The following is a 25,745-nucleotide window of genomic DNA, read 5'->3' on the forward strand; positions in this document are numbered from 1 at the left end:
GCTAACTGGAGGGATTCGACTCATAAGTCACCAAAGCCCTCTTGCCCGTGCCGCAAATAAAATATCGAGGGTGGTGAGAAACAGTCTAGAAAGCTTGTAAGCGTGGTTCAGTGTAGGTTGTGTTGGTAAATAATTGGTAAGAAAAAATTGGATATTTTGCACCTTTTTCGCGTTAATGAGCATTGAAGTTAGCTAAACGGGCTCTTGTGCGCGCAAATTCAAGCGGCCCGCCGGATACAATTAGTGTCAGTTGTTCTCATAGCATAGATGATAGCGCACGAGACTGCTCAGCCTTTAGGCTCTCGTTCGATCCTTGCTACTGTACAATGTTCAATTTATGGATCGGTCACTTGCTCGGTTTTAGGAAAACAAACGATAAATAAGTTCGGCAACGCCCTGTGTGGTGGGCTGCTTGAATTTGCGAGTGCAACGGCCCGATTGGCTAACTTCAGTTTTAATTAACTCGGAAATTCGCAACGTATCGAATTTTTTTCTTAGTAATTATTTCTCATTAAAATCTACCCTGCAGCACTCTTACAAGCTTTTCAGACTTTCTAACCACCCTCTATAGTTCCGTTAAAAATAAGTTCGGCATTTAAAACATTAAAAATTACTTGAGTGCGTCACTGTATTCACTCACATTGCCCCCTTCAACTTACACGAAACCGTACCTCGGTGTGTTTACTCGTTCTGGATTTATTTTGGAAACCTGTCGTAGATATCTTACCCTTCACTGCCAACAGAAGCAATTTTATTTTCGAAATATAAGTCAAATTACTTAAACTATTCTGCTGTAGCTACCTTTGTGTGGTCGCCAATTAATGTGTTAGTTATTATTTAAATAAAGATGAGTTTTTAATATGCCACGTTTTTAAATCCAGCTAGAAAGTACAAAATAATTTCATCTATTCGTATACATACTCCTAACGCTGTACACATAGTCCTGAAAATTTGCGATTGCGCATTTTTAATAGCTGCAAAAATAGTTGTAAGATCTAAAACGGGAAACGTGCGGCGTATGCACGTAGGTGAAGTATTCATGCATCAGTCAGTAAGTAGTGTAATAGTAAGGAAGTGAACTGTTCATGCATCAGTTACGTTTTGCACGCACTCCACGTTTTTCGTTTTAAGCCTTGCAAATATTTTCATAGGTGTTAAAAATTTACAATCACATACGTTCAAGACTTTGTGTATTAGGATACGAATCTGGGGGGGGGGGCGGGGGGAATGGAGAAATTATTTTATACCTTTTAGTCCGCCTTAAAAAGTGGTGTATTTAAAAAGTCAATTTTATTTAAATAATTATTGTCTGCTTTCTAGTCTTGTACGTACGTACGTGTGTGTGTGTGTGTGTGTGTGTGTGTGTGTGTGTGTGTGTGTGTGTGTGTGATTTCAGACATTTTGATGCGATTAGAAGAGAGACGTGTGGTACATTTCAGGTTTCTTTCAGTTTCCCTTCACCTGACTGAACCAACGCACTGCTTCCTTCTACACGTATCTCGCGAAAAGACAGTGAAGGTAAAAATTAGAGATATTCGACCTCACTCGGACATTTACAAACAACCGTCATTGTCACGAACCATTCGCGACTGGAAGAGAAAAGTGGAAAATGGTAGTGATTCGCAAAGTACCCTCCTCCACCCGACGAAAAAACAAGTTAATATTGCATTGCCACCCACTTCGAATCTATGTTGAAAGTTTCAAGTCTCTATCTCACTGGGCTATAACCGTGGTAAACGAAGTATCCTCCGACACATACCAAGCAAGAAAGCGAGTCGATATTGCATTGTCGTGTTTAAAATGCCAAGTCTCTAGCTCAATGAGAAGTTAGTTTGAAATAGATTGCAGAATGTGTACCAAACAGATAGCCAAGGAAGAGATTTAATAAACCCATGGTAAAATACTAGAGTGAGTCAAATGAAAACCTTAAATTTGTAATAACAAATAGAAATTTCGCGTCGTTATCCTGTAAGTAGGTAAGCGTGCTACAAACAGCGTGCAGAATGGCTGTAGGTGGCAGCATAGTGTAGATGCACACATACCGTCGCAATATCAGTATAAAGATGGCCGCCCTACTTGCGACTTGCACCAGGGAAGAACAGCGTTCTGTTATTCGGTTTTTGCATAGTGAAGGCGTGAAATTCATCGACGAATGAAGGTTCAGTACGCTGATGTAAGTTCGTCACAGCAACAAGTCTACGAGTGGAGTAGGAAGTTCGCAAGTGGTGTGACTTCAGTGGAAGATGCTCCTCGTCCAGGTCAGGCGCAACGAGTTGTGACTCCACAGAACATTGCAGCAGTTGAACCCATAGTGAAGAAAAACAGCCGAGTGACACGGAATGACATTGCAACATGTTTACAGATTAGTCATGGGTCAGCATACCACATTGATCACGATGTGCTCCAGTTTCACAAAGTGTCTGCAAGATGGGTGCCACGGCAGCTGACTCCTGAAATGAGAGAACGACGTGTTGATGCTTGTGCAGAACTTCTTCGGCGCTTTGAACGAGAAGGTGATGGCTTCCTTGCAAGAATCGTTACTGGGGACGAAACCTGGGTTCACTTCCACCAACCGGAAACTAAGAGAGCGAGCAAGGAATGGCTCCATTCCTCATCACCAAAGCCAAAGAAGTTTCTAACAGAACCATCAGCAGGGAAGGTTGTGCTGACTCTCTTTTGGGACGAAAAAGGCGTCATTTTGGAGCATTACATGCCTGGAGGGGCCACTGTCACCAGTGCATCATACACAGACCTCCTAAAAAATCATCTGCGGCCTGCAATCAAATCAAAGCGACGTCGATTCCTGTCAGCAGGTGTCCTTTTGTAACATGACAATGCAAGGCCCAACACTGCCCGTACAACATTTGCAACAATCACAGACCTGCATTTTGAGTGTCTTCCTCATCCACCATACTCACCAGACTTTACCTCAAGTGATTACTATATGTTTGGACCACTCAAAGACGCAATGGGGGGAAAGAGGTTCCGTTCTGATGAAGAGGTACGCCACGCGTTGCATGAGTGGTTGCGAGGACTATCAAAAGAATTTTTTTCCAAAGGAATTTATTCACTTTTTAAGCGCTGGAGGATTTGGATTGAGCGTGGGGGAGATTATGTTGAAAAGTGGTACAGCTTTGTATCGCTTCTGCACAATAAATAATATTTAAAAAAATATTTAAGGTTTTTATTTGACTCACCCTCCTACATCAAAACGCATGGTTCGTCAGGTGGAGCCTCCCCGTGAAAAGCACTGGACTCACATCCTGGAAAGCAATTTTTTTTTCAACACCGTTAGGCTGATTTAGGTTTCGAACAATTTTCTTGACTCGCTACAGGTCGCTTTGTAGGCAGATGGCGTCTTGAGCAAGTCCCGGCCGGTAGCTCTACTCACATTGTCCAATTTTTGTTGTGCACCTTTTGGATAACTTAAATGTAAATATAACCGCCCTCTGACGTCACGCCCGACACAACGCGGGGTCTGGTTACGGCGGCGTCCGCCGCTGCCGTCGCCCTCACGCTCGTGTCTATTGGGTAAATAGCGCCTTGTTAGGGGCCCCTGCCCGCAACCCGCGACGCGCTCCGCTCGCCGGCGCTTGATTAAGCTTTTCCTCATTGAGCTATACCAGAATAACTTGACTCCCCTCCCCTGTCTGCACCCAGCGCGGCAGACGGGTGCGGGCGTGGGTGCTGGGGCGACGGCACGGTGCCACTTTGCGAAATTCTGTCGCTGCTTAGAAGTGTGCGAAGCCCCGAAACCACACTGCACCACCACCAACTATGCAGTTTCCAGCACACACACACACACACACACACACACACACACACAGCAGTTACAAGAGCTCGAAGTGACTCAGTCAGATGCAAGAAGGTCTTTCAAAGGTATCGCGATAATTTCACTTAAAAATCGGATAAAGTGAAAATTGCGATACCAGTCGTCATCTTGGCAGTAACATTCTGAGCAAGTGTCACACGGCGTAAATAAAATTACGACTTGTTGTTGTTGTGGTCTTCAGTCCTGAGACTGGTTTGATGCAGCTCTCCATGCTACTCTATCCTGTGCAAGCTGCTTCGTCTCCCAGTACGTACTGCAGCCTACATCCTTCTGAATCTGCTTAGTGTATTCATCTCTTGGTCTCCCTCTACGATTTTTACCCTCCACATTGCCCTCCAATACTAAATTGGTGATCCCTTGATGCCTCAGAACATGTCCTACCAACCGATCCCTTCTTCTAGTCAAGTTGTGCCACAAACTCCTCTTCTCCCCAGTTCTATTCAATGCCTCCTTATTAGTTATGTGATCTACCCATCTAATCTTCAGCATTCTTCTGTAGCACCACATTTCGAAAGCTTCTATTCTCTTCTTGTCCGAAATACTTATCGTCCATGTTTCACTTCCATACATGGCTACACTCCATACAAATACTCTCAGAAGCAACTTCCTGACACTTAAATCTATACTCGATGTTAACAAATTTCTCTTCTTCAGAAACGCTTTCCTTGCCATTGCCAGTCTACATTTTATATCCTCTCTACTTCGACCATCATCAGTTATATTGCTCCCCAAATAGCAAAACTCCTCTACTACTTTAAGTGTCTCATTTCCTAATCTAATTCCCTCAGCATCACCCGAGTTAACTCGACTACATTCCATTATCCATATTTTGCTTTTGTTGATGTTCATCTTATATCCTCCTTTCAAGACACTGTCCATTTCGTTCAACTGCTCTGCCAACTCCTTTGCTGTCTCTGACAGAATTACAATATCATCGGCGAACCTTAAAGTTTCTATTTCTTCTCCATGGGTTTTAATACCTACTCAGAATTTTTCTTTTGTTTCCTTTATTGCTTGCTCACTATAACATCATATTCTCAGTCGAAGGCTATTCCACACAAGGGGCCTGAAATAATAAATCCATTAAATCTATTCGCAGTTGCGAATATGGACAACCATCAGCTGTTTAATGGAATGATGACACTGAAAGTTTGTGTCGGACCGGGAGTCAAACCCGGATTTCCCGCTTATCGCGAGCTGTCGCTTTATCATTTGGCTATCTGTACACAACTCACCCTCAGACCCAAACTTCCATTTGTCGTCAGCCATGCGTCTAAAACCTGTACTCGTACATCCATTATGTATATTCCTGTACATATGAGACATTTTACTTGAAAGTCGCTTGGCCTGTGTCGGAAGATAAATACGACGTTGCGGTGCCTGTATTATTCAGAATTACGATGCAAAGTTCCTTTGGAAACGTGCATGTCGAAAGAAACAGGCACTGCGGCGACTACAGCCGTTATGAAATGTATGTCCAAAGTAACATTGGATTGCAGCGCAGAATAACACACATACTGCAATGACGTATTTATCCCCCGACAGAGGGCCAGCGAGTTTCAAGTAAAATATCTCAGTACGTAATATATGTACCACTGCAGGTTGTAGACGCATACGGATAGCCAAAAAGTAAGGCGACCGCTCGCGATAAACGGGAAATTCGGGTTCGAGTCCCATTTCGGGGCAAATTTTCATTGTTGTCATTCCATTCTAAAGCTGATGGTTATCCATATTCGCAATTGCGAATGCACTTAATGTATTTCATAACGGCTATAGTCGCCGCAGTGCCTCTTCCTTTGCACATGCCTGTATGTCCAGAGGAACTTTACGTCGTAATTTAGAATAACAAAGACATTGCAATATAGTGAAATAAGAAAAGTTGCAACAGTGCACCATTTTCTCCTGAGTCAAGGTCGTTTGCCTTCAGAGTATGCCAGTATCTCTGCGTCGTCGCATGTGGTTGTAGTAAGGGTGTTTTCTGTTACATTATGGACAGAACAGAAGAAAAAACTTTAGTATTAGTATTGATGCTCTACTGCGAAATTCTACAGAACACGTTTTCTAGGTTTCTTTTCAGATGGTCCCTACATTCAAAGGAAAAAGCCAAGTGGTTCGTGGTACGAGGAAGATATGAAACAAGCAGTAAGAAGTGTTATAGTCAGTTCTTCTGAATAAAGTGCCAGCAATGTGCTACATGCTTTCACGAAGTGTGTGTGGGTGCAAAGGAACGAAAAATGCTTGTGATTTTGACATTGAAATGCACTGGGCGGAATAGTCTCTTGACTGGGTGGAATAGCTCCACCATTTTTATATACTGTAATTTCTGTCTTCATCAGATACTTGTTTAATACTTTGTTCGTGTAAAGGAATTTCGACCTTTTATATACCGGAATGTATTCACAATTAAAATACCACAATTGTATCACATTGACAGGTTCTTTAAAAACTTTCATGTCATATTATATAGGGCTTACGAGCGGAACAGCCCCGGTGTATCCTGTTTCAAAACGGAAATAAAACAGAGTACAGAGTAAGAACTAAGGAAACATGTATGGGGTGGAAATTATTTAATACAATCAACTCTGGGAGGTTGCACCAAGATAAATATTTTTCTCTAATGTCATATTTTCCTTTGTGAGGACTTTTTAAACCAGTAGAAGAAGTTTTCTCTGGGTCAAAATTGATTAAGCCAACGAACTCTTTGAGGTTGCATGGGACACTAAAAACACTTTTCCTAACGTGTTTTCCTATTGGTCACCGTTGCATCTACATCTACATGATTACTCTGCAATTCACATTTAAGTGCTTGGCAGAGGGTTCATCGAACCACAATCATACTATCTCTCTACCTTTTCACTCCCGAACAGCGCGCGGGGAAAACGAACACCTAAACCTTTCTGTTCGAACTCTGATTTCTCTTATTTTATTTTGATGATCATTCCTACCTATGTAGGTTGGGCTCAACAAAATATTTACACATTCGGAAGAGAAAGTTGGTGACTGAAATTTCGTAAATAGATCTCGTCGCGACGAAAAACGTCTTTGCTTTAATGACTTCCATCCCAACTCGCGTATCATATCTGCCACAGTCTCTCCCCTATTACGTGATAATACAAAACGAGCTGCCCTTTTTTGCACCCTTTCGATGTCCTCCGTCAATCCCACGTGGTAAGGATCCCACACCGTGCAACAATATTCTAACAGAGAACGAACGAGTGTAGTGTAAGCCATCTCTTTAGTGGACTTGTTGCATCTTCTAAGTGTCCTGCCAATGAAACGCAACCTTTGGCTCGCCTTCCCCACAATATTATCTATGTGGTCTTTCCAGCTGAAGTTGTTGGTAATTTTTACACCCAGGTACTTAGTTGAATTGACAGCCTTGAGAACTGTACTATTTATCGAGTAATCGAATTCCTACGGATTTCTTTTGGAACTCATGTGGATCACCTCACACTTTTCGTTATTTTGCGTCAACTGCCACCTGCCACACCATACAGCAATCTTTTCTAAATCGCTTTGCAACTGGTACTGGTCTTCGGATGACTTTACTAGACGGTAAATTACAGCATCATCTGCGAACAACCTAAGAGAACTGCTCAGATTGTCACCCAGGTCATTTATATAGATCAGAAACAGCAGAGGTCCCAGGACGCTTCCCTGGGTAACACCTGATATCACTTCAGTTTTACTCTATGATTTGCCGTCTATTACTACGAACTGCGACCTTCCTGACGGGAAGTCACGAGTCCAGTATGAAGACATCAGATCTTGGTACAGTAGACAAAAGTAACGCAACCTTTTTTAATTCTTAATTGCCAAAAGACAAAAATATTAACACAAAACAGTTACTTTAAAAAGGCCCCCATTGACTTGTAAACAAAGATTACACTGGCAGGTCGTCATCTGTATATAACAGTCCAACACTGTACGAGTGTCCTTAATTTTCCTGCTGCTGCTACTATCTGGGCAACCAGAATGTCTTCTAATTCAACAGGGGTTTTATAAAAAAGGTTGTACATCTCTCCCTACATAAAAAATCCAGAGGGATCATATCAGGGGATCGAGTAGGCCATAGTACGGGACCACGTCTTCCAATTTAATTTTCCGGAAACTGTCGTTTCAAGAACTGACGCACAGGACAACTGAAATGTCCCAGCGTCATGTCATGCTGGAAACATATGTTTTGTGGTGGGTGGCAAGTCATCCAGCGATCCAGGCAATGAAATTGGAAGAACTTCCGCTATGTAATGGCCTAGGTTGGAGATATGTTCCAATTAAACAGTGACCAACAAAACCTGCCCACAAATTCACGTATACCATACTTGATCAGCGGGAGTAAACGCGGCAAGTGGATTAAAGTTGCTCCAAACATATGGCTGGTGCTTACTACGTAACGATGGGGTCTTCAATATCCACAATTCATATCAGTGCACTCACTTCAGGTGTACCGCTCCATTAGTAAACAAGTACTGTGCTGTGTCATGACGTGCAACTAAATGTAAATGTGAAACAGCTATTACAACTGAAGAGTGAAGTTAGCCCTCTATTGGTACAATGGGAACCATTACAACAATAAATCAGTCCTTAAAACTGAAGAGCGTATAGGCCCTCTACCGGATTAAATAACGCTCACAGCAGCTTATGACATTAGAGAAAAATATTTATTTTGATATCTGGTGTGACCTCCCAGAGTTTTTCGGTGTAAATAATTTTCACCGCGTATTCATCGTCAAGAAATCGAAGCTGGCATCTCAAAGACTGCAGTACGCAGATACTAATTTATGTATGTCTCAGGAGAAAATCGGAAGAGTTAACATAAGAGGAACCTTAACTATTTATATTACAGAAAATTGTACATATAGTTATTCCCCCAAAACAGAACAAACAGTATTTATTTCTGATATACAGAAGATATTTAAAACAATAATTACTGTAGAAACCAATGGAAATGCAGAGTATCCGAGGACAAAAGGTCAGTATTCAGGGATATGACAGGAACTCTGATTTGAAGCAAAAACTTCCTCTGCACATGTGCCCGATTCTAAATCATTTCCAAGATAAGAAACATTTAATTTACATTTGTTTTTGGACTAGTGGCACGAACATTCGTGTCTTACCGATCCAAAATCTTTAACGTTGTATACTAGCACAATCTACATCGTTATTTTCAACCCCTTTTCTCGAGGTCTCTCTGCCATTAAACTAGTCCACTGAAGACAAAGTTGTCCATGTCCACTGAAGACAAAGTTGTCCATGTCCATTGAAGACAAAGTTGTCCATGGTGTGTTGCGAATGAAGTAGTGTGAAGAACTGAGAGCGTATCGGAGAGAAGGATCGATTAACTATGTTTGTACACTCTCTAGCTAAAATTCCGCACATCTACACTAATGAAAAATATGTGGATTTGATGATGTATGTTCATTGCCTCGCCGATGGTAGTTATCCTGCAGCTGTTGAAGAATACCGTCAGCACCTGCGACACGTCGAATTCCTGATCGTGTGTTATCAGAGTTTTCAGAACACTGCGCGAAACAGGTATTCTTCCAAGTTCCCATTTTTCTTCTGAACGTGTAGTTCGGCAACCTGTGCAGGAACAGCAACGCACTCTTAAAATGGTGCAGCGTATTCCTGTTACCAACACATGGCGACTTTTTGCACATATTAATGATCCACGGGCGGAAAACTTGTACCATTTCACACACAGCATATCCACAATCTTCACATTGGTCACAATGCCACAGAATTTGAATTTTGTCACTGGTGAAATGACGGTCATCATTTGCTTCCATTAATACCATTCACAGAAGAAGCCACCGAATGGAATCATCGATGGTCAGAGGAAAACCCACACGCTAAAATGGAAACCAATTTCAAAGTTCGTTTTTGGATCAATGTTCGGTGCGGCATGATCAGTAACATAATCGTAGACCAAGTCATTTTAGAAGAGTGAATGACATGAAAGAATTACTTGCATGTTTTGGAAAATTTGTTTGTTGGGCACCTTCAGGCTGTTCCTCTGGCCACGCAATGTACTTCCAGCATACGGAGCACCTCCCCATTTTACCAGACCTGTATGGGGACATCGGTTGTTTATGAGGTTGGATGAAATCTGCGGTATTCATACAAAAGCTGAATACGCAAAGTGAACTGCTCGGCTGCATCATGGATGCTGCTGCCCTGATTAGGCAATACAACACGTTCTCCCAGGAGTGCACAAATGCTCTGAAGTTGACAGTGGGGTATTCGAACATTTACTGTGAACATTACAACAGCTATAATGTGAACTGTGAATAACGCTTAAAGGTTAATGTGTTAAAAATACGAATTTTTGAATTAATACTTTGTAAAATGTATGTTGTAATGTGTAATAACTGTTACACATGTATACATGTTTAAACCTGACTATTTATTGTATTAGTATAGAAAATAATTACTAATTAACGTTACATGACTTCTGTCTCATGTCCGTATGAAGTTTTTTATTTCAAATGTTCGTTCCTGTCATATACATAAATATTGACCATTCCTACTGGGTCACATTGTATAACCGATAGCGTTATACAAAATGACACATTACAAAAATTACGTCACAGCAGCCATTCCCAGTAAGTCATCGGTAAAATACGACGGCCGATAGTGCGAAATTTCTTATCCCTAAAAATCTTCTAGAAGAAAATCGTTTGGCGATATGGCAGTCGGATTTCAAAAACATTCATTACTAATGAGTGTGGGATTTTTGTCGGATTAATACAGATAAGTAAGACTAGCGATAGCACAACGACACTTTCTGAAGTAGTAACGCATTAGCAATCATAAATACTAAAATTACACATGAAATGGAATAGTAAAATGCTGTAAATGAATGGAGTATGTACTAATTTAATATACAAAGGATTCTGAGTATTTTCATTAAGGAAATAATACTTGGAAATGAATAATTAGTTTTCTACACAGAAATTAGTCTTTACATTAATCACTTTTAATCATAGCCATCCTTCAAAGCGAGGATCAACAGTATCAATGTACGTATTACAAAAATAAGTAAAATCTTCCTGCAGGCACTTTAACGTTTCAGTTGTCTGTCACAGACCGAGACAAGTAGCTAAAACCATACCAGCCAGTTTCTCTTCTGTTTAAACTGTGGTTTCATACTCCAACGAATTCGTCTAACGGCATACGAGAACACCCATAGGAGTACATCCGGCTATCGCGGGGTAGCCGCGCGGTCTTTGGCGCCTTGTCACAGTCCGTGCGGCTTCCCCCGTCGGAGGTTCGAGTCCTCCCTCGGGCATGGGTGTGTGTGTGTAGGCTTAGGGACCTATGACCTCAGCAGTTTGGTCCCATAAGACCTTACCACAAATTTCCAACTTTCCAAAACACGTCAGTCGTGGGGCAGAATACACTCTTCCATTCCAACGTCGAGGACTGCTGTCCCCCAGGTGGCTCCAGACATTAATTTCAAATTGGTATGATGCATCCTCTTGTGTTGGAAACAAATCCTCTCTCGGGGAATAAGTACATTTTCCAACGACAGTGGTATGGACACGATGTAACGTTCACCATCGAAATGGGGTGTCAGCAAATAAGATGCTCTTAATTGTGTTTGTACAGTTCCAGCCCACTAGTTGATGAAGTATAGTTCTCTGACTCCCGTGACGAACAGATTTTTATCGCTCCAGGCATGAGACCTGCGGGTGAAAGAGTCCTCACGAAGAATAGATTCTGTAGAAGGTGAGACACAGCAGTACCGTACTGGATAATTTGTCGTCGGAAATGAAATTTGGTTCCAAAGTCATTTTGTGCCATTTCTTGGGCGCGAAGTGGTGTAACTGCTGTCAGTAATACTCACAAAATTGGACTTAAAAGTCTGCATTTCATGCGCAAACTAACTAGTGCCTGTTGAAGAATCTTCTCCCACACGATCCAAGACAGTCTCCTCAAATTTCATTGTGCAAACAATTCTTTGCCGAGAACCTTGGCCAGAAATCTCTGGTTTGAACGACCCAGTTTCTTTAAGCTCCCATCAACAGCGATAAATTTCTTCCAATTTGGGTTACACCTGTTACGAAATTTCTTCTGTATATTCACCCAGCCAATGTATCTTGCTGATCCTACGTTAAACGAATGATTGCAAGTTCGAGTATTACTCTACCATCGATTCCAGTCATTAACTGCACTGGTGAGCAAAACTTCAAGAGGAAAGTAACTTTTGCGTTATATGTCGCTGTCAAGTAACATACCTCAATTAAACTTGGAACATAAATAGAAAGAACTGCTACAGTATAGTACAGAACTTAACCGAAAGAAATTCACAGTGAGACTAACAGAAATCACACTTTTATTGAAAGACAGTAATTAAACTGCTATCACCTCGGCTTGTGATAGTCCCCTGGACATTACAAGAGACCGTACATGACTCTCACTAGGATGTGAAGTACAATGCAAGCTCCGCAACGTTCTCCTATACTAGCCGCAAGGTTGATAAGGAGTTCGCGTGACAGGGTGTTCCATTTCTCTGCCACCACAGCTGACAACCTGCAAGATGCCATTGGGCTACTGCTTAATATAAACACTAAATCCAATGAAATCGTTTGTTACGCGTATCAACTCTGTATGACTCATATGTAGTTAACAAACCGCGTCCAGTGGAAACAGAAAGAGAAGGGACGGCCCTGACAAGTGAGTCGTGGGTGAGATTCTTGTCGAAGTTAATAGTGATAATAGGGATGAAATTGAATTGAAGGAGCGGTAACTTAAACCACCCTTTATTATAAAAGATTCCAAAGGAGGAACAGCACATGATATTCAAACGTAGTTGTTAACTGTCCCATGCAGGAGATAAGCAGAAATCGTAACATGAAATCCGTACAATTAAATGATTACCAGATACTGAACAACGGGGAAAGGAAGCAAATACTCTGCTAACTAACTCACGAGGTCATTCAAATAGATTAAGTACACAGTTTCGCGTAGGACATGTTTGGGTCGCTCTTGTTGGTTTACCAAAATACATGCAGGAAGCCAAATAACTGTGTCATGGTTAAGCCGTCGACTGTCAGAGCATGATTTAAAGAGAGATCCCAGTGCTTTAACTGAGAATGCGCCTTCTCCTCCCTCATCACTAACATCTCGCCTGGTTTTTCTGCTAGAACTTACCAATTTTAAGAGCCGAAAAGACGAGCTGCAACTTCAGCAATGGCAGAAAGCATCCATATTGCAAGTGATCCCCGTGGCAGGGATGGAGAAAACCATCCGGTTAAAACCAGTACCGGTGTTTTAGTTCTGAATAACCGGTATTTTTCGGTATGTGCTTGGTCCCGCTTACAACAGGTTTTTTTTCCTTATTTTTACTATTAAACGAGTCAAAAACCGATATATCGATTGGGCATAGCAGAAGTGAGAAAGCTTTTCGTTTTGAAATAAGCCCCTTCTGTTTTTAAAAAAAATAATAATCTTTTTATAAGTAAAATTTTCATTGGTTTGAAATATTGCGTTATTATAGAAAATGAGAAAAGCGATGTGTGGTATTTTAATAACAATGCCGACAGAAACGAACAGCAAGCACATGGCACAACGACTGGTACAGCATTGCTGGGGCAATAAAGTCCCTGTTGCCGTGTGTCGTGGTTTGAGTATGCGTGCATTCGCAGTGTGCAGGACATGTCCCCGTGTAGACTATGCGGTAGTTTTCCGCCGTCGCCTCCAGACGTCCGTTGTAATGCTGAATTGTATCGAACCTAGTTTGGAAATATTTTTATGAAGTGACGTATCAGTGAAATTCAATGCTTCATTTGCTTTAATATGTTAAAGAACTGTCTGACATTTCTGTGAAATAATAAAAGAGTAAGGAAATTGTTGTAACAGTAGTAAATTAAGAAGTTAACAATTCATTCATAATATAAAATAAAAATAAAAAGTAGCTGATATGCTGCCTGTGTGTACTTAATATGCCTTTATCTCCTTGTAGGCCATTAAATTGGACAAATTAACACGAAAAACAGAATTCCTCAACCTCAGTTTTCAGTCTTCAGCGCTAAATATCCGTAATGCTCAGACAGCAGTATGATTCCCGATTACAACATGATTTTTGAGCAGTATTTTAAAAATTAGAATCAGTAAAAGAACGCTGGTGATTTTTTGTAGTATTCAACCACGTATCACTTTTCGAGGTAAGCAGCGGCGGGCTCACTAAGTTTTCTTTTATTTACCAATTTAATTCAATATTTTGATTCTCTGCATCTTGAAACTGAGAGAGTCAAACTTTTTCAGTCTTCGCTCGATTTCTTTTTTATTACAGAAATTAACAGGAATAAACACGCGAAAATCGGTTATTTCAAAAACCGGTTTTTTTAGTTGTTTTAATAGACAGGTTAAACTTACACGAAAAAAACGACGTAACTGAAAACCTTGAATAATGCTAACAAAACGGCTGTATTTGAATCCAACATCGTTTATTCTTTTTAGAACATGATACCAGTTTCGACACCAAATGGCGTCATCTTCAGGTCCCACGCCTAACCTGCCACCCACAACCGTTTTCATGTGCAACGTACAAAATCGTATGCAGCGGGACGAAATTAACTAGATTCCGTACCTTCCGTAGCAATAACAAGGCCAGCATGGTCAGACGACAGTTTGGAGTATGGGGACCGAGTAAATAAATCTCCAGGACGACACACATGGATTGACGACACTGGAAAAAGCAAGTAATACCAAACGATAATTTAACCCCATGAAACTTGCGCTGCAAGAGTCGCTTCTAACTTGAAAGACAAAAGAATAACACAGTAACATAACTACCACATAATGCAGTTATTATACGTACAAAAACGAAAATTGTTAGAGGCCACTGAAGGCGCTCCTTAAATAAAAGAAGCGAAACGCAATTGGCAAGAACAAACTGCCTTACTTTCACATGCAGGGACGGAACACAGTTTCATAAGTTAAAAAAAAGTACCCTGAAAAGGAGTCACGGTTCGTGGTTTAGTAAAACAATATTTGAAATTTCCTGGCAGATTAAAACTGTGTACCGGACCGAGACTCGAACTCAGGACCTTTGTCTTTCGCAGGCAAGTGCTCTATCACCTTTATTTTATTTTAATTCATTTTTAAAAAAACGTATAGATCAGTGGCAGGGTGGGCAATTTTAATACCCCGGAAAAAAACCACTTACGAAAAGGAAAGGAAAGAAATACAGGGCCGAAGTGACATCCTCGTCACTTCTCTGGGAGTAATGTCCTATCCCGCGAAACTAAGTAATCCCGGGACTCCCCACCGCTTCGGGTGGTCATGAAACATGCTGCCTGCAGAGTTCGCAAAGTGCGTTTTGTATTTAGAGTGAGGTCGGAAGATTTCGCGTTGTTCTAGTAGATAATGCCAATAGTCCATGCCCGACATCACGGGCCACGAGAGCACGTGGTGCTATGCGTGTCCTCCAATGCAGCAGATTACCGACGTTTTCTGTGAAGGGAAAAAGACAGTGTCTGGGAAAAATAAAGCGTCCGTCGTGATCGTGGATTCGTCGGTGCGTCGGAGGAGTGCCATGATGCGCTGCGTTAGCCGCCAAACATCCTTTGCCTCACCGCACTGCATAGAATGTTCGTCGGTGTCCTGTACGCCACATATAAGGCAGGGAGGGGAATCTACAAAGTGAATGTCGTACAATCGTCGGAGGGGTGACTGTCTTGCTGTTGATTAATGTATACCAAGACGACCTCGCTGCCGTGGTGGGGAGAGGCGTATGGACAGCTCGCCAAATCTGTTGCCAGTCCCTCGTTCGGTATTTAAGTTCGACAACATTGGAGCCGTGATGACGCCTCAAGTAACGATATATCTCATGGGTAGAGGGGATCCTTGTATCTGTAACTGAACATAACTAAAATCAACAAAGAATCGCGCGAGTGAGAAAACACCTTGCAGAACTAGCACTCCTGGAAGTTTCATATCAGCGCATATTCCGCTGCGAAGTGAAAATTTCATTCTGAAAAGAATATTTGGTACTTGTAGTTGAGCATTTACTCCTACTTCAAGTAGAACAGTTTCGCGTGGCGCTGTTGTGAAAGATGACAATCCAGTACGTTACGGCAGACGGCGTTGTTTGCAAAATCTTCGTAAAGAGTTTGCTGCATATCCTTTAGCGCTCTATGAAAATGTAGATATCAAAAGCAGAAAACTGGATTTGATATTTTTAGCACCGTTGAAAAGTGTAGAAAATGTAGGTGTGGCATGGAATTTATTGGTTTATGGGCCTGCAAACGAAACGCCAGTCGTGTTGGGAAATAATCAAGATTCGTAGCGCAACTGCGTGGGTAATTGAAAAAGCTTCCAGGATGGTCTGCATCTTGAAGTGACTCATCTGCAGTGCGACATGAAATATTAAGGCATTCCATATTTCTGCAACAACTTTTTTCAGAATCCATTTGTGGTGTCACCGCCAGACACCACACTTGCTAGGTGGTAGCCTTTAAATCGGCCGCGGTCCGGTAGTATACGTCGGACCCGCGTGTCGCCACTATCAGTGATTGCAGACCGAGCGCCGCCACACGGCAGGTCTAGAGAGACTTCCTAGCACTCGCCCCAGTTGTACAACCGACTTTGCTAGCGATGGTTCACTGACAAAATACCCTCTCATTTGCCGAGACGATAGTTTAGCATAGCCTTCTGGTACGTCATTTGCTACGACCTAGCAAGGCGCCATTATCAGTTACTATTGATATTGTGAATCATGTACCGTCAAGACCGACGTTCATCATTAATGGATTAAAGTTAAGTATTCCACCAGCTACGTCCGTTTTTCTAAATTCTAATTTCCTTGTCCTGTTCCAGACCTCACGCCAGCGTGCGTGAGCTAAAACGCGTGCCTTTCGGCCTCCTCTAGTAACACGGTGTTGACTCTGCTGCCAACCACAACACCATTTCCTGGTTTCCACAAGTTTCCACACGGTTCCTCCACCCCCCCCCCCCCCCCCCTCTTGCGCCCCCCCCCCCCACCTCCCTGTTCTCCAGAAGCACGTTCCTGACCTCCTGGAGCACGTTTGCGGTGAAGCCCTGCTCTAATTGGAATGAACTGCGAACAGCACATTTCATCACAGAATAAATGCAGTACAAGGTTTATGTGTGTGAACTCAGATATAATTAGGCACACTTTCTTTTGTGCAGACATACCTTCGCTTTGCGTGAAAAAATAGAATTACTACGCTCTAGGATAGCTACCGCCCACTTTTGTGTCTCTGTTAGTAGCAAAATTTTCCAACCATCCACCAGTCCTACAGAAATGGTGATTTATAGAGTAGATAAGTAATTTTAGAATTGCGCTCTATGAAAAATACGATTCAGTGGTTTTGGCACAGCGCATAAATTACGTAATAAATGACACGGGATAGTATTGATGGCATTGATCAGATAGGAAATTCAAATACAAGAGAAAAATGGGAACCGACGACTTTTCTATTTTTTGTTTATTTGTTTACTTGTTTTGCACATAAATGGAACCGTATATCGTTCAGCGTTAGTCCATTGTGTATTTTATAATCTTACAAAATGTAAACTATATTTTATATGTAATAAAAATTAGTAGATCTCGTGATTTTTGCGGGCTTATGTAACCACAACAAGATACTGGCAGAAGTACAGCTGTGAGTACCGGGCGTGAGTCGTGCTTCGGTAGCTCAGATGGTAGAGCACTTGCCCGCGAAAGGCAAAGGTCCCGAGTTAGAGTCTCGGTCGGGCACACAGTTTTAATCTGCCAGGGAGTTTCATATCAGCGCACACTCCGCTGCCGAGTGAAAATCTCATTCTGACAACAAGTACAGTTTACATGCAGAAACATAAGAAAATCTGTACAACTATTGTTCTTATATTGTTCTCAACAGAACTTTCTACATCATCAGAGGCAAGAGTTTCTTGTTATTACTGATAAATGCGAAAGCTGTTTATGAATAACAGAAACATGTTTAATATACGGTCGACGAAGAATTGAAGCGGTGTTTGATATGCTTTTGTTTTGATTTTTTCTTTACTTTTACCTTTTTCCAGGTAACTGCGTTTTCTAGCTTGAATTAACATTTTTTTTACTAAACCAGCCCTCTGCTTCACATTAAAAATCAACAATTGTCGAATAATACTGCGTTTTCTAGCGTTATATGATGAATTTGTATTTTTTTTTTACTAAACCAGCCCTCTGTTTCACATTACAAATCAACAATTGTCGAATAATACCCGAATTAAAGATTTACAATTTTGCTATAAATACTGTGTATTTTTAAGTAACAGACAGGAGGATAACTATGCAGAACAAAAATGTTCCGTAGGTTCCATGTGCTCTTTATATTTCCTCACTCAGTTTCTACATGGTTCACAGTTCTCACTTTCTAGGGAATGTAGTCGGACACTGATCGCATTCGTAAACAATTCAATCGAAATGAGGTAACGTTCGATAGGTATGCAAAAAATGGCTCTGAGCACTATGGGACTTAACTTCTGACGTCATCAGTCCCCTAGAACTTAGAACTACTTAAACCTAACTAACCTAAGGACATTACACACATCCATGCCCGAGACAGGATTCGAATCTGTGACTGTAGCGGTCGCGCGGTTCCAAACTGTAGCGCCTAGAACCGCTCGGCCACTCCAGCCGGCGATAGGTATGCAACACACTTAACGTACAAATACAGTGGTTACGATCTTAATTGACCAAAGCTATTAGGAAAACCACCGAGGTCTACCTTGCTTGCTCCCATGGCCTGCGGTAGTTGTGCAGCTCCTCTTTCGTTATAAAATTTGTAAAGGAGAGGTACAACAACCTACCACGAAAGCTAGAATGCTCACTAGTGGGCGTTAGGGAGCAGGTCGATAACCAATGCTCTAGGGTATTAATGAACGAATTCATGTTAATTAACTAACTTGTTCATTTATCGAAAATATTGTTGAATTATAAAGTTTAGGCGGATCCACAATATTAGTTTACAACGCAAGGAGTTTCCTCACGTGCCAGTGGAAACTAGCAGTTCTACCTCGAAAGACTCTCCGGCAGTAGTGAAATCACTTACTGAGGAAAGTTGGCGGCAGGAAAGAAGTGATTTAGGTAACGCCGTCTCGTCTGCCGCTGCAAAAAAGCCAGCAAACGAAAAGACCCGATACAGCGGGCGGTTCTAGTCAGGAAGAAGTTGGTGGCGCAAACTTTGTTGGCAAATAGGGACGTGTCGCCGGCACGGTTCCGGCCATCGGTTACCGGGATTAACACACAAACAACAGAGGAGAAGAAAAGGGGAGGGAAGGAAAGGGAAGAGAGCCGGAAAAAAGCCGAAGCTGACGTTTCTGGGGCTCGCTTCCGGAGGAGTCCCAGGTGAGGGCAGGCACAAAATGCCGCACAGCGGCGAAAGTAGCGGTCATGTTTCAGTCGCTGCTGCTACTAAACTAAAAGCAAAGAACTAGGGGAATCCCCCCGCAAGACACGGTGGCGCCACTGACAAATTTGTTTACTTGTCCGTGACATCTTCTAGACGAGGTACAACAATAGTGCCTCTACTTGCTAAGTAAAAGTAGCAACAGTACAAACGCAGTGTCGCGAAACCAGTATACAAGGTGAGTCACTTAAGACGTAATATCCTTTTCATTTCATGAACGGTTCCAGATATCTAAACGTTTTCGGCAGATGATCGTACGCTAAGGGGCATGTACTTTGGTATGTGATAAAGAGTCTGAACTCTTCCATCGATAGAGATATTGAAGCAAGTATGGTTCAAATGGCTCTGAGCACTATGGGACTTAACTTCTGAGGTCATCAGCCCCCTAGAACTTAGAACTACTTAAACCTACCTAACGTAAGGACATCACACACATCCAGTGTGACCGTACCGGTCACGCGGTTCCAGACTGTAGCGCCTAGAACCGCTCGCCCACCCCGGCCGGCGAAGCAAGTATGACTTTTTTAAATAGTATGATACGTTTTTTGCGGCATCCCAAGTTGCTTGAAAAGATGAGCACCGTGATATAATGCTTGTTAATGTTGTGGTTGAAACTGTTCGCAAAAGAATCCGATACATAGTCTTAAACTGAAGGCCAAATCGACCGAAAGCGGCTATTGCGTTGTAAACATGCTCATCCCAACCTACGTCGTTGTATCAAGCCTTTCCGCCTGTTTGCTTGTCTGTACCACATAAGTAGTAGGAACTTGCCGACTGTCGGTTGGTCGTTACGGCTCCAACATTCCTTGCATGCTAACATGTACACGAATGACGTGCTACGTTTGTACTTCGAATGGTAGCACGAGACGTATTGCCAAGGAACATGGAATCAGCCTCGTGAATGTCACTCGCATCGACATAAATTCTTCCCTTACTCTCTGTCACTACATTAGGCTCTCGGAGGTGACTTACAAAGTCGTACAGAATTTTGATGGTTTGCTCTGCAACGCTTGAAAGACGGCACTACGTTTTTCCAATGTGTGCCCTTTACTAGCAAAGCAACGTTTACGAATCACAGCATAGTAAATTCATGTAACGTGAACTGCTGGATACCACTGGATAAGCGACAGAACATTTGGTTCCAACACAACGGCTTACCAGCTCACTCTTCCCATGTTGCAACGCAAATGCTAAATGAAAAGTTCCCCGGTCACTGGATAGGACAGAATGCAATGACTGGTCAGGTCCTTTTATTTGGCTCCTCTTGAATTCTTTCTATGGCGAGCATTGAAAGAGGCAGCGTATGATGAAGACCCAACTACGCCACACGATGTGTGCCGTCGAATCGCCACAACATGCAGTGGTATATCATCCAATTTACTTTCATCTGTTCATCTATCACTTGAAAGGCGATTGCAGATGTATCTTTCCGTCCATGGTGAACAATTTTAGAGCATAGTTAACTGTAAAACTACGCTTCGTTAAGAAAAGTATTTATTTTGTGGGTGACATTTCGTCAGTCTTTCTGAATTAACTGTTTAGTTTATTTAAAGTGTTTCCGTCTAATTACAATTTCGAGTAGTATTTATTAACACATTTTTCCGACAGCAGGTGGTTTACTTTAAGGAGCATTCAGGCGTTTCCAGGCAAAGACAGGCCAAGTATCTTCATTTTTTTTTTCAAATCTAAAAAGTTAATATAGTACTTTTCCCTTGACCAGAACTGCCTGGAATGATCGACTGTTCTGTTTCGGCTTTGTCAAGTTAGCAGCTACGGGGACGGTTTAAATGCAAAACTGTATGCGACACTGCAGTTGTTTCCACAACAACCTGGAAACATGACATTCTTGAAATAGTTTTCCTAAGCCCTATCTGACGCATATACTTTCATATACAGAAATCATAACTGACACTGTGTCTATATCGAATAGAAACGAGGTTTTATCTCAGTTGCGTAGAGCATATAGAAAAGTCAAAGCAATCACCGGTTATATTTTTAAAAAAAATGGTTCAAATGGCTCTAAGCACTATGGGACTTAACATCTGTGGTCATCAGTCCCCTAGAACTTAGAACTACTTAAACCTAACTAACCTAACGACATCACACACATCCATGCCCGAGGCGGATTCGAACCTGCGACCGTAGCAGTCGCGCGGCTCCGGACTGAGCGCCTAGAACGGCGAGACCACCGCGGCCGGCGGTTATATTAAAAGTATGGATCGTAACGCAAAGGGAATTCCACTGTTAAAAGCAGAGAGGAGAGAGCGGATAGGTGGACAGTGTGCACCGAAGGCCTCTATGAGTGAGAAGACTTGTTGGATGACGTAGAGAAGAAGAAGCAGGAGCCGATATAGCCGGCCGGAGTGGCTGTGCGGTTCTAGGCGCTACAGTTTGGAACCGCGAGACCGCTACGGTCGCAGGTTCGAATCCTACCTCGGGCATGGATGTGTGTGATGTCCTTAGGTTAGTTAGGTTTAATTAGTTCTAAGTTCTAGGCGACTGATGACCTCAGAAGCTAAGTCGCATAGTGCTCAGAGCCATTTGAACCATTTGAGTCGATATAGAAGAGATAGGGGATCCAGTAATAGAATCATTTAAAAGAGCTTTGGAAGACGTAAGATCGGTTAAGACAGAGGAGATTTATAACATTCCATCAGAAATTATAATGTCATTGGGGGAAGTGAAAACAAAACGGTAATTCACGTTGGTATGTAGAACGTATGTCTGGCAATATACCATCCGACTTTCGGAAAAACACGGTCCACACAATTCCGAAGATTCCAAAGCCTACAAGTGTGAGAATTACCACACAATCAGCATTATGGCTCGTGCATCCAAGTTTCTCAAAAGAATAATATACAAAAGGATGGAAAAGAAAACAAAGGAAGTTTAGTTGACGATCAGTTTGCCTTTAGGAAAGGTAAAGCCACGAGAGAGGCAATTCTCACACTGTGGGTGGTAATGACAGAAAGACTAAAGAAAAATCAAGATGTCTTCACAGCATTTGCCGACCTGGGAAAAGCGTTCGCTAATGTCAAATGGTGCAAGATGTTCGAAATTCTGAGAAAAATAGGGGTAAACTATAGGGAAAGAAGAATAATGAGCAGTAAAACTCGATCAAAGTGGAACGTGTATAATTCAGAAATCTGCCCAAATTGTACAAGTATTTCAGTCGAGCGTATTCAATGTACTTTTATATGCTAATTTCTTTGTATAACGCGGAACGGAATGCAAATTTTAAAACTTCATTAATAATTCATTAGAAAACAGCTTATGCAATACTATTGTATTATAGTATACATTAATTATTCACGACTCTTCAAAGATGCTACTTTTAACACAAAGACTGTACAGCCGTAACAATGTTGTTAAGCGGCGGAAAGACAACAAAATAATTTCGGAGCAGCGTTGCTCAGCGGGTGTGGACATCAGACCGCGCCGCTCCGTGCAACAACGAACAAGCTCGCAGTGTCGGTGCACCAAAGGAAATGGTTCGTTCGTGAGCGCTCTGGTTGCTGACGTTTCTCGTTTTCCATTATCACTGACGCGCGCGGGCTCACAAAAGAACATTGTTGAGCTCCCACGAACACTCTGCTGCAGTCTGCGCACTGAAAGAGGTGGATGTAGTTCCGATAAACAATGGTTTTACCTGGCAAGGTCAAGCATTCTAAGGAAATGCATTGTGTGCATTATTTCCTCCGGTTTCAGCTGACTAGTAGCACTTTAAGTGATAATGCGATGTAGAACAAGTGGCCACTGAAGCTCAACAACATGCACCAGCAACTGCTGAATTAATCAAAATGCGAAACACTTCATGTATTGCAGATATGTACATTCGAACTGATGGCTTTCCGTCTACTCACTATACTTCAGCAACAGATTTAATAGAAATCCACAACAAGAAGATGATCAGGAAGAAGAAGAGCAGGATGATGCTCCTAGAAAAAATTATGCTGCTGAGGAAGCTACTGTATGCATAAACGATGTTACACAATTTGCAGCACACACAAATTCTTCCATGGTGTTGGAACTATCGTGTAGTGCACTCAGTTGTGTAGAAAAAACTGTTTTGAACAGGAAATTCAAACATGTTTCCTTCCTTGATAACGTGTGACGGAAAAAGTGAAAAGATAAGCAAATAAACATGGGAGTAATATATATGTACATACAACAATAGACGAATTTAAAGTAAGAACAAAAATGCAGAACGAGGAGGTTCTCAGCAGAATAGGCGAGGAAAGGAACATATGGGAAACGCTGACAAGAAAAAGGGACAGGATGATAGGACATCCGTTAAAACATCAAGGAATTACTTTCGTAATACCAGAGGGAATCGTAGAGGGTAAAAACAGTGGAGGAAGACAGAGACTGGAATATATGCAGCAAATAACTGAGGGCGTAGGTTGCAAGTGGTACTCTGAGATTTAAAGGTTGGCACTGTGGCGCAGCAGTGGTTTTCGTGTGGGGCGAACTAAATCAGACGAAGACTGATGACTAAAAAAAAAATAGTATTGCTGCATATAACGACGGAGCCTCGCGTGAGAGCTCTGCTTGGCACTATTTATATCGAAATAGCTGACTTTGTCCACATTGCTTTCTAGTTTCAGTACATTTCTCGATGTTTTTGCGAAGAGTTTCAACCTCAACATTAGCAAACATTATATCACAGCACTCGTCTATTCAAGCGCTTTCTGATGCCGTTAAAAAAATTATATCATTCTATTTTTAAAAAATTATACTTGCTTCAATATACGGATCGACACAAGAGTTAAGACACATTATCACACACAAAAGTACATGCTCCATAGCGTACCATCATTTGCCGAAAATCTCATTTCTATCCTGGAACCAGTCACGAAATAAAATTGGTGTTACGTCTTACCTGACTCAGCCTGTATCTTCGGGAGGGGATCTAGAGTACTTAAAAATTGTTTTAGACAACTGAATACTCGCAGTAATAATCGTGAGTCGACCTTAGGTATCATAGTCACTTGAGAACTCCAGATTTTCTGTGTATTAATGTCTTCAGTCATTCACAGTCAACTTTATCTTGTAACGAAACAGGATCCATTCTAATACTGCTCCTAACAAAAATTAAGATGCTGGAGTAAAATTTTAACATTAAATAAATGTTTCTCATTAATACAAAATTTAGTAATAAATGTTTAAAGGGAGAGGAGACCAGATGCACTACTAATGGAATCGGCGTTATATTGCTTGTACACTATGTTGGAATAAATGGAAAACGAGGATTACAAAATAAAAAGGAACTGTTCATTAAACTCACCCTCCACTGAACATATTGCACTATTACTATACTACTGATGTTACTATACTATTGGTGTTCACCGGAAAAATAAGCGAGTTTCCACATTGAGTAAGGAGTACCGCAATATCAAGAGTTCTGGGGTGTAAACAAACTCTAGTGTCAAGTTGTATCTATCAAATTTAAAGTTGTCCCGTGGACTAAACGCTTCGCAACTGACAGACCACCAACTCCTTCCTGACTGCTCGATGTCAGCTGGCGTAATGGCAAATTGTTTTTGATACATATATAGTACTGCACCAAGACAGTGCAAAAAAAAGGTGAGATGAATTTCACATGGACACACAAAGTAGTAACACAGACACTGAAAATATACATCTATATGTAGTAGACGGAAAAAAATAATGAAATAGGAAAATTCGTATTATTGCAAAAAGTTTCAAGAATGTGTAAAAAATTTCAGTATCATAAGAAAGAAAGCTATGTTAAAAGGAAAGAGTGTACACATAAATTTTATGTTATTTAACTACAAAATTTGTTTTACTGCCTGTAAGCTGTTGAAACTACTAAAAGTAATATAAGAGAGCACGGAATAAAGTTATGTAAGACATAACAACAATGAGAACATTTAAATTCAATGAATAAATCATACATTTATTATAAAACGGAATGGCGGGTGAAAAGCACTTAGCTGCTAGAAATTGCATGTTATCTTCCCACGTTGACAGCTCATAAGCACAGTACAATGGTGTTGTCCTTTTCAGTAACTAGAACGTACAAACTTGAAATACAGGTAAACAGCTCAGTAAAAGGTTCAGTTATGTTCTATTAAGAAGCATTCCTTTTTTTCGCAGTTTAAAAACCTCAAATTTTTCGTTGTGATTACTCAGATTCCTCTTGAGTACATGGAACCTTGGGGCCTAACTCAAATCTCAACTTTACATTTCACTTGAAGGGTAAAGCAAGTTTTAGGGTCAATTTGTATGTCAAAATGTGACGAATTGAAGTTTTGCTTGCTAAATGATGTTAGAACAGATTTTATTGAAACTGAACCAAAATTTCTATCTGAAACTGTTATTTCAAATCAAAGCAGTAATTCAGAGTCACCTTTCAGTGCTGTAATTTCGTTCACGAATTGCGGTCTGTCCTCTATTAAACCCACTTTGATCTTTTGATTGTTCAAAAATCCAACGCTCTTTTCTGTGTTTTATTCTAATTTTAGTGAATAAGTTGTACATTACAG

The sequence above is a fragment of the Schistocerca piceifrons genome, chromosome 3 (genome assembly GCF_021461385.2).
Source record: "Schistocerca piceifrons isolate TAMUIC-IGC-003096 chromosome 3, iqSchPice1.1, whole genome shotgun sequence".
Classification (NCBI taxonomy): domain Eukaryota; kingdom Metazoa; phylum Arthropoda; class Insecta; order Orthoptera; family Acrididae; genus Schistocerca; species Schistocerca piceifrons.